Raw genomic sequence first — 11,409 nt, forward strand, 5'->3', positions numbered from 1 at the left:
ATGTTTCAGAAGAATAAGAGTGGCTAACAGCTGTGTTGTCTCCCATTAGAGCATTGACTCTTCTGCTACAAAGTCTGATATGCTTTAATTTTTAAAGATTCAAAAGTTCATGAAACTCACCAGATGTCCATATCACTAGGCCTATATTTAAGAAATTAATAAAAAAGTGAACCCCAGTCCCTCAAACCTTCCCCTAGTGAAAAGTATAGTTATCAGAAGTCAATACTTAGTGTTACCAAAAATATAGCAGGAACACAAAGATTTCTAAAAGGAGTGTGCATGCAGAAATCATTCTTAGTTTCACCAGTGAGGTCAGTGCTTGTTGTCCAGTTTTTAACTACATTTGAAACTAACTAGAATTGGTAGAAATGCCTCCCGAAAGAGGTTAATACTGTTGTGCTTGCCTCCAATGGGGAGAGGGGCATTTAGAAGTATGGCCTCTTGTCTAAGTGAGTGCTTATCATTTAAGCACAGGTTTTCTCTTCTAATTGAAAAATAGACTGTCTTAGCCTGTCACCAGATCTCATCTGAAGTGCCCTTCTTTCCCATTCATTATAAGAAAATTCCCTGATTCCTAATTTGCTTTGAACCCTATGCTTTTGGCACTCTACCAGTATTTTGAGTAGGGACTCCTATCTACTGTTATACCTTTTTTAATTGAATATTTAAAAATTTTATACCACAGTAGCTTCTGCTTTGCAATTTTGCTTTTTGCTATGGAATTACTTAAACCAGTTAAAACTGCCTCTAGGACAAATTTCCTGTGCACCTGAGGTCCCATCTTAGTTTCAAGGAAACTGAAATTACAGTTACTGCCTTTGAGTCAAAAGCCAATATATCCTCAGTTCAGTTTAGGACCAGTTGCTCTGCCAAATGATCCTGAAGGCATCGTCTTTCCTCAGATTTTGAATTTCTAGGCCTGGAATAAAATTTCTATCCATCATTCTTTTACATCAGTAATAGAGTAGGACTCTAGTGTTATTTTACTTGTATTATTCTTTTTTACTTAAACAGGGCTCTGTTAAATCTGTAACAGCTTAGTCAACTTCTTTAAGCGAAATACACATTCCATCTATAACATGTCAGTTAATGTGTTTGCAAGAATTAAATACCTTCTGTTTTTATTTTTTACTTGCTTTCTGACCCAAACATTTATCTTTTTAACATAATCTCTTGAGTTTACCTTATTAGTTTTCTTACAATGAGAGCTAGCAAATGAATAGAATCTGTGTATCTAAAGTTTTATATTTTTAAAGACAGCTGTCTTCTCTAAGTGTCTATTCTATTCTGAGTTGGATGATTCCATGTGGATTATATTTCCCATTAAATGAGCATCTAATCTGATCTTGTTCCCTATTTAATTGTCTTTATATGGTCTTCCTTTATCTCTTCTTTGTTTTATCTTTAATTAGAGCTTCAATTACATACATTTTGAGATATATTCTCTAAAAAAATCATAGTCCCTCATTTATAATAACTATGTCATCTTCAAACTCATCGGAAAGACTATGGAGTATTTTAAGCTAGTCTTCCTAGTAATTGTATCTCAAATCTACCCTGTGTCATTCATATCTTAGAATAGCTGTTTTCATCTTTATAGAGTGGCTCCTAAACTGCTATTAGAATGGACTCAGTCCACAGCTTTAAAAGGTCACATCTCAAAAGTTCCCAGAATTTTGGTCTCTTCTGAGGGTTCTTCCAGTCCTTTTGCTATAAACAGTGGGTGAGGAAGTGGGCGGAGACTCAGCTAAGATTGTTAACAAATTGTTAACGGTTTGATGTGCGTTGAAGGAAGAGTATAGAACCTCAAGGAGCCACTGACACAAAGGGAATTCTCACCCGTTTGCAGATTCTTCCATTGGCTCCTCTGGAGTGTTCATGAGAAAGAATGAGGGCAGAGGAAGACAGGAGAAGTGAGAACTGGAGAGACGGGTGCAGCCTCCATTTTCGGAAAAGCATGAAATCCTCCCAGATCCTTCTGATTTAAGGAACAAAAAGTCGAAGGTAAATATAAGGAAGAAAGAAAAAGGTTTCAAACAGGAGTAGATGGATACATCAGTGTTTTACTGAATCAGTTCATATTTGATTCTGTAATTTTACCTAATTCTTAAATACTAAAATGTATTAGAAAAGTCACTGGTCTTCTAATTATTTTTCTCTAACTGTGATACATCACAATTATATATTAAACATTCTCTTTCAACTACAAATAATGTGTGCTAAATTTGCAAATGGAATGGTATAAATGTTTCCCTAGAAATGCAGTAACATTAAAAGGGGAAATTTTTCAAACTAAAATGAAACGTTTTTAAAAAGCACCAGAGTCCTTACTTCTCATATGTGCTCCAAGGAAAGGTGGCATTGCCTAAGCACTCTGGATAAAACAGTCCCTACAGAGGCTGCTGCCACTTGTAACCCTAAACACCAGCTTCACCACCACTAACTGAGGCTCATATTAGCCTGTTTATTTCCATAACAGTACTTGCCATACACCGTCTGTAACTTCTTCCAGATATACCATACTCATGAGTTCAGCTCAGTGCCTGGTAAATAAAATCTACTTAAAACACAATTGACATTAAAACAGCACGTTACATTCTCTGTCACGTGTTAAGCCCCAGGATGATATAAACATTCTGTAAACTCATTATAGATCTAGTCTTCTTTTTCTTGTCATTCAACTCTCCTAGGGTATCACTCTCATTTCTGCGATTTAAGGTAATTCCAATACATGTCTGCATTTCATCCCACAGAGTTGGTAACAGAGGAAAAGGAGATGTCTCCCGAACATCAGTTACCTCTTAGAAGTTGCTTGGATGATCTTTGGCTTCTATTTATTTCATTGGTCATATCTAGCTATTAGAGAGTTGGGGGGATATCACTGTTATGCGCAGTGATATGATACGCTAAAATTTGGTGTGTTTGATGCCCTTAGGGAAAAAAAAAGTAGTTGAAAAATCCTGGATTATCAAAAAAATGATACCTTGGCGATAACTTTTATCACCATTGAATTTTCTTTTCCTGGGTGTTTCAAAATTGGCAGAGTGGCCTACAATAATTTTACTGGAAACAATTTAAAAATAATAACAATAATGATAAAAATCATTGCAAATCATGTGAAATGACAATAGTGAGGATTTCAAGATTATCTAACTAGAGAAAAATTAAATTAAATTTGTCTGTCTATTTGACTTCACTGAAAAGACATTTAGCAGTCTTGTGCAATTACAGTAAAAGGAATTTTTTTATATTCAAAAAAAATAGTATAGATAACAAGATTTTAGTGATTAAAAAGCCTTCGAGATTTTTCTTTTCCTCCCCCCCCCCCAAAATATCAACTTTTATTTAAAAATGTTAAACTTACTACGGGCTGTACAAGAAAGATCAAATATGAATTCTTTAAACATACAATATTTGAAATTAGAACATTTTCACTTCTAACTAATATTTTTTAAGTTGCAAGAGCATTTCATGAAGATGTTGTCTGTTTCAAATACTGAATAAGAACTTTCCCCTCACTCTTTAAGACCCGCAAAAGCCATTTTAGTTTCAGGGATATATTTCTTTGGGTTCTCCAAATAATCCATAATAGTTTCCTCTCCCCAGATAATACCTATGTTTTTGTTTGCATCAGAATAAGAAAATTCTGGTGCTTGTTCTGTTTTTCTGCCAAAAAGGCCCCAGAAATTTGGACCAGTCTCGTGTTTCTAAAGGAACTTTCCACTGAGCACATTTCTGAACAAAGATCTTCTTGCCTGCCTCAGCGTCTCCCACTTCGTTGTGGGTTTTGTTTTCCTTCAGTTCTTGTTCTTCGAAGAATGGATGCGCAGGACCAGTGGCTCCGTCCTCGGCCGCTCCGAAGAACCTTTGGTGTCACCACGCTGCGCCCCATGTTCGCGGCTGGAGGTCCTGCCGCAGTGCCTCGAAGACCCCACCCCATCATGTGCTTCCGGTGGACGTCAGCCAATGGCAGATCAGGCTCCATCAGCGCCTCCGATTGGCCCCCAGATCCCGCAGGATCGCAACTCTCGCAGGAGCTTAAAGCCCCGCAGCGCCAAGCAGTCGCTGACTGAGTCTCAACGTGACAGAGTGAGTATCCTTCCAGCGTGGTGGTCCTGAGCCTGGCTTTATTTGTTTAGATTTTACTTAACCAAAGAGCTAAATCATCTGTATATATTTGCAACGTGTACCAATTCTTGCTTGAGGAAGGTACTATACATTTTACGAATGGTCCATTAGTTAGTTTTTTTTTTTTATTTGAACTTTAGAATTAATTTATTAAAGACAAGGAAATTGAACTTTAGGCAGCCGCTTTCTACTCTGACGTGTAAGAAATCCTTAATATGATTACATTGAAGTTCCTTTAGAAACGTTCTTCCTTGGAGATTTTTCTTACTCAATTTGTGTATTTTATAAATGAGGAAGTTAAAGTACATAGATTTAAATGTCATTCTCAAATTCACAATGCAGGTAGCAAAAGAGATGGGAATGAATACCATTTTCTTTTTACTTATGCTCTTTACTTTATATCATAATGTCAGGTTAGATTTTTTTTAATAAGAGTATCATTTGAATATGAGGGCTCAGTTTATTACCCAGTCTGTCTTCTCATAATATGAATGTGGACAGAAAGATGTTATTGATCGGCTGTCTTTCGTTGCCCAGACTCCATTATCCAAAGTGGTGGCTGAAGTTTATATATTCTCAGAGGAGAGAAGTGATGTGGGAAACATGTTCAGGGGTAGACAGCAAATTCATCTTGGGAGTTTGGAAGGTAGAAGATAAGTATCTATGATCCCAGTATACTTTGAGCTGATTCTTCCGTTTGTACTTTGAGCTAAAGAAATGGGTGGCACATAACAGGAAGATTCTTGGAATGGCTGACACTCTCCCGTAAGTCCCAGTCAGATAGTGAATGCAGACTCTTCTCCGTCAGTATATAAGCCGAAGCAGTCAACAGCCATAAGATGGTACCAAACTGCAAGTTGGATTGAACATATTTGGAAGTGTAATGAACCCCAGACCACCCCTAGCTGGCTAACTGTATACTTTCACCCTCCAAATTTCATTAACCCTGCAATGTTGTGATTATAAGATATATACAATTTAATTTTGGGGACTCCATCGTGTCAGGATTTTACTCTTATAAATCATAATCAGTTCTGCTATTCAGCCCATATGCAGTGGTTGAGCTATACACATTATTCAACTAATGAAATTTGTGTACAGCAGTTGGTAAACAACTACTGGTCTTAGCTCTGCTCTCTCTTGGGTTGATTTGGGTCAAATCTGGATTTGCTCAAATATAGAAATTAAAATAGTAATGCTCAGTACAATAAAACCTCCAAGATTTTGATTCAGGGCTATGGACTGACTCCATTCTGATGAGTCTGTACCTGTGTCTTCCAAGTGTTAAAAATTACTTTTATTTATACCAACTCAAGTTAAACTCTCTGAATGTTATTTTCTGCTATTTTTAATTGTGTGCTTTTTCTGTTTTGAAGTAAGTCCTATTAGTCTCTCACGATCTTCTTTTATCTTAGTATCTTAACTACTACCTTTAAGAATAAATATATTTTAAAAACTTTAGTACAGAGCAATATGTTTTTAAGAAATATAAATGTTTCACTCAAAAGGTAATTTAGATTAATACTTAGTTGAAAAAAATTGATTTATTTCATTTCAAAATATACATACTTTAAAATACCATTTTCAGTATAACATCCTTATTAGCAAAACAAATAAAATGTCAAATAAAACAAATGATTTACACCAGCAGTTTTTTTTTTAATAGAGGCTTAAAATACCAAAGTGACATTTTTAGATTGCTCATATAGGTATTAGTGAATTCATTATTCTGCTCAAAAGCATTTGTAGAACTACTTAAATATCTGAGGTATTGCAGAAAGTGGATACTTGAGGCTCCTTTCCTTCTTTTAATCTTTCTATCAAGAAAATGTTGAAAGCATAGAGTCAAATGAAATTCATTTAAAGTGTGAAATGTATCATAAGAGAATTTTCTAAAATTGTACCTAGAGTTGAAGGGTAGGAGATACCATTTTCAAATTGGGGGAATTTATGAAGATTTCATGGAGAAGAGATTCTTTGAGCTTTTGAGGGCTGGCTCTGATAAGCGAGTAATACTGAAAGGCATATTGTACTGTAGCTTGCAAATCTTAAGTAATTTGAAAAGAGCTGCTTCTTAATTGAACAACTTACTTATCCATAATTTAGATACAGCAAGAGTTCTTTTATCAGCTGTTATTTCCTGAAAACACGTTTGTCTCACACATTTTGTTAGATGGACAACAAGAGCTTCATGAAGTTTACTACTAAATTTTTCAAAAAAGATTCTAACAAGTTTAAAATATTCTTTAAGTGCAGATACCTTTATATCTACCCATTTTGTATCTAGGCCAAAGGATTGCCATACAAAACATGTGTTTATATATACCTACTCTAAAACCTGATTACTTTGAATTGCCCAAAGACCCTAACAGAACTTAATAATGTATAAGGTCAGGAGGGTGGGTGAGTGAAATCTTATGGCCAACAGCCTACAAATTCAAATTATGTGATTTCAGTTAACTAGAATCCATAATTTGTAGATTCAAACTCAATTAGTAGACATTTCCAGGAAACAATTAATTTGGCTCTGGGCATTTTTCCTAATTCTTGGGGTGAGTGTCTTCATTTCTTCATTTCTTGGGGTGTGTCTTCAGTTTGCTGTAACAAATTGCCACTCATTTAGTTGTTTAAAACAACACAGACTTACCATCTTGCAGTTCTGGAGTTCTGAAGTCTAAAATGTGTTAGCATAGCTATCTTCCTTCTTCTGGTTCTGGGGAGTATCTGTTTCCATGCCTTTTTTCCACTTCCAGAAGCTGTGTGCAGTACTTGGATCATGGTCCTACATCAATCTAACCTCTACCTCTGTTGTCTTACCTCTTTTTCTCCACTCTGACTCTCCTGTCATTCTTATGATCCTTGTTATAATATTGAACCTACATGGATAGTCCCATCTCAAGATCCTTAAGTTAGATATGACTAATCTGTGGTTAAATAGCCACAGATTCTGGGGATTAAGACTTTTTGGAGAGCCATTATTTGGCCTATTCTATAGGAGTTGAAAATTCATCAGAAAATTTTTCTCACAGATAACTGAAACTTTTTTCCCATCCGAGGTATTCAAAAATATTAATTCCCTTTTACTTTCGAACACTGATTTCTAGGCACTTCAGTGCTATTTGAAATAGAATTATCTCTGATTATATAAATCATATTATATATAAATATACATGCAGATGTACACATATATAAAATATTTTTATTGAAAATGTTACATAACTATAAAAGATACACAAATAATGTAGAGATGACATATATCAGTTTCCCTATTGGTGTTGTAACAAATTACAACAAAGTTAGTGGCTTAAAACAACACATTTATTAACTTACAATTCTGGAGGTCAGAAATCAGAAATGGATCTTACTGTGCTAAAATCAAAGTGTCAGCATGGTTCTGTTCCTCCTGGGTTCTCTAGAAGAGAAAGCTTCTAGAAACCACTCAACTTCTTTGGTTCATGGCCCCATTCCTCCACCTTCAAAGCCAGCAATGTGGGACCGAGTCCTTCATATTTTGCCGTCTCTCTGATTCTCACTCTTCTGCTCCCCTCTTCCACTGTGTTACTTCATCTCCCAACTTCCCCCGACCCCCGACTGCCCACGTAATGCAGGATAATTTTTCCATCTCAAGATCAGCTGATTACCAACCTCAATTCCACCTGTGAACTTTAATTCCTCTTTGTCTTGTAACTAATATATTGACAGGATTCAGGAATCTGGACAGGAACATCTTCATGAGGAGTGGCTGTCTCTTGTAAATTGTTGCCACCTCCTCCTTCTCATATGAAAACACTATCACGAATTTTAAAACTATAGATTAGTTTGTCATGTTGGGAACTTAAATTAGCACCATATGATGTGTATATTTTTGTATCTGGCTCTTATTCATTCAACATTTTGCGTGTGATGTTAGTCCATGTTCTTACTGGTATATGTTTATTTTACTGCTATGTAGTATCTCATTGTATGAATAGAGCCCAATTATTTATTCATTCAAACATTGATGAGTACTTGGATTGCTTCCAACTTGGGATTCTTTCAAATGGTACAGCTGAGAGAATGTCGTACTTGTATCTTATTGCTTACATGTGTGTATACCAAGTATAAACCTAGGATTAAAAATTCAGGGCCAATGGGTAGGTATATGTGTAAATTTGCCAGACAATGTCAAAATATTTTTCCCTAGTGGCCTTACCTAATTATACTCCTGACAGATGTGTAGAAAAATTAGTTTGCTAAGACCGCGTATCACAAATGAACTCTGAATTTTATTACATATTTTTCTGAATCTATGATAATTATCTTTTCTCCTTTATTCTGATAATAAATTGAATTACCTCAATATATTTTGAAGTATCAAAAACAATTCTGCATTTCTGGAGGAAAAATAATGCTGATGGCATATTACTTATCTGTGTGTCTATCATCTCTGTTATCTAGCACTAGATATATAATTAATTAATGTATTTGTCATGATTTTTGCAACCTGGATCAGAAGTGAAGTTGACTTCTGATTTTTTTAATATCATATCATGTCTTTATAATATTTTTATAAGAATGTTAGGCTAAAACCATGGAATAATATAGAGATCAATACCTTTACTGTGATTACTAGAGATGTTTGCATTCTTTCTTTCTGAAAATGTTAGTAGAATTTACTGTCGAAGCCATCTTGGTGTAGAGGTTATGGAAGTGTGTGTGTGTGTGTCTGTGTGTGTGTGTGTGTGTGTGTAGTGTGTGAGGCAACTTTTAATTATAATTTAATTACCCTTCCAAAGATCAATTTCTGAATAAAAAAATACCTCAAAATTTAGTGGCTCTAAGTGATAATTTTATTTTGTGGGTCAGGAATTTGGGGAAAATATGGCTGAGCAGTTCTTGACTGGGTTCATATATGGGATAATATCCAAATATTGGCTGGGGTTGCAGTCACCTGAAGGTGTAATTGTTCTGACATCAAATATGGCTTACTTACATTGCTATGAAATGGTGCTGGCTGTCTGCTGGGAGTTAATCTGAGGTTTTCAAGGGCCCACACATGGCCTCTCCAGACAGCGGTCTGAGAAGAGTTGAATTTCTGACATGGTGATCGGCTTCCCCAAGAGCAAGAGTTCCGAGAATTTGGCAGACGCTGCATAGCCTCGAATTTTGTCTTGATGATCCATCAGTTACTGAGGGAGATATGTTAAAATGGCTCAATCTGATTATATCTTTGGCTACTTCTCATTGTAGTTTATCAAATTTGGAAAACTTGTCATTACAGCTTTAATTTTTTCTGTCTCTGCTTTTTCACTCTTCATTTTGAGACTTAAATTTATGAAAGTTAGAACACTCAATATTGTCTTATGGGCACTGAAACTCAGCTCATTTTTCCATCTTTTCCTCTATTTTAGTTTATAGTTTCTAATATTATGTCTTCAAGGTCACTGATACTTTGTTCTGCAATATCTAATCTGCAGTTAACCCCAGCCAATAAATTTCTTAGTACAGACAATGTATGTTCAACTCTGGAAGTTTCACTTAGTTTTGTTTTATGTCTTTCATTTATTTCCTTATTCTATTTATACTTTTCTTTAAGTATATGACCATATTTGTAACAGCTATTTTAAAGACCTTGCCTGCTATTCTCATAGTTTATCATTTCTGGATCTCCTTCTGGGTACTGATTTTCTTCCTGCTTGTGGGTCACATTTACTTGATTTTTTTTTTTTTTTTTTACGGATCTAGTAATTTTTTAATCAGAAGCTTCACATCATGTATTTTTACATTTTTAAATGCTGTATTTTATTGTTTTGCTTTAATGAGTGTTGAACTTTGTTCTGGCAGGAAGTTAATTTATTTTGAGATCACCTTAATCCTTTTCTGACTTATTTTTCACTTTTTGGAGGAGTAGAGTGACCTTTAATTCAGGACTAGTTTAGTGACACAATGAGACACAATCCTTGTCATGCTTCTACTGAATACCTCTTGTGTTTATGAAGACTTTCCACATTTGCTGGTAATAACTTGAATGCCTCCAAGTTCTGTGTGGAAATTGTTCAACAGACAGCTTCCTCCTGATCATTTTTTCCCAGTCGTATGGAGTTTCACTGCCTCGTTATTTACCAACAGACTCAAAGGTCTTCCTTTCTGGTTTCTGGATCTCTTTATCTGTGTATTTTCCCTTCTTCATCACCCTATCCCACAGATTCCAAGCACCACAGTCTATTTGAATCTGATCGCTGTCTCCTCAATACAGCAAAAGACCAGGCCTTACTAATATGTCATAGGGCATTAGACATGAATCTGTGATGAAGTGGGAATGATTCAATGTAGCCCAACCTTGCTCAGACCAAATAATCATAAACAGAAATAGAACTACAGTAGTGAATTTTACACTGGCCATCATTTGGTTAGTTACATTATTTTTATTCACAAAATAATTCATTGTTAAGGTTTTGATGGCCAACCTTAAACGTTTCAACACAAACTTATAAAGCAAATAGTATTTTTTATAAGAAATAAATTTAAATAAATTATTTTGGGTAAATAGCATTGTATTACTATATAAAGTTTCTTATTTTATGAGTTTATCTAAGTAATAAATATAAACAATGATTTCAACTCATTAGTGAGACATAAATATTAGATTCAAATGAAAAAGTTATTCCATTATTGTGAATATAGTAACTGCATGTATTGATTTCTCGATCATTGAAGGCTTACTATGTACTTTGTCTTTTAAACCTCATTAAGCCAGGATGAAAAATTAAAATGGACAGTGTTAATCTTTTATAATCTATTACTGCATGCCAAATGCATTTCCAGAACAAAGGATAAAAGCTGGCCAGTATCATGTTAGTATGAAGAGAAATGGGATATTGCTGTGATTAAGGAAATACTATGCAGTAGTTTAAGATCGCAGGCTTTGAAGACAGCCTAACTGGATTTAAATACTGGCTTGACCAATAACTAATGATGAAATTTACTAAGTTATTTAACTCATTGGTGCTTCAGTTTCTTCATCTGAAATGGGAACACTGAATGTTGTGAAGGTACAAAACCGATTAGTGGGTATAGAGTTTTCAGCACAGTGACTGATGCATGTGTTAATACTGAAAATGTTTACAAAGTTCTGGTAATATGTTTGTTACAAAGTGGAGATGATGGAGAAGCAGAAGATCCTGTGAAACGTTCAGTGGGTTTAAGCGATGGATTAGTCAGATTTCCTCTTCATATGAGACCATCTGACTTTGGAGGAAACCTCTAAAATAGAGAAGAAAATGTTTGAAAACACTATTATGG

The 11,409-nt window shown here is 35.1% G+C and overlaps 1 pseudogene; it reads right to left on the reverse strand.

Moving 5' to 3' along the window:
• Positions 1 to 3,469: 3,469 nt before the first annotated feature.
• Positions 3,470 to 3,940, reverse strand: LOC105083586 (cytochrome c, testis-specific pseudogene; annotated as a pseudogene).
• Between the last annotated feature and the right edge of the window lie 7,469 nt (positions 3,941 to 11,409).

Source organism: Camelus bactrianus, chromosome 10 (assembly GCF_048773025.1).
Source record: "Camelus bactrianus isolate YW-2024 breed Bactrian camel chromosome 10, ASM4877302v1, whole genome shotgun sequence".
NCBI classification, from domain to species: Eukaryota; Metazoa; Chordata; class Mammalia; order Artiodactyla; family Camelidae; genus Camelus; species Camelus bactrianus.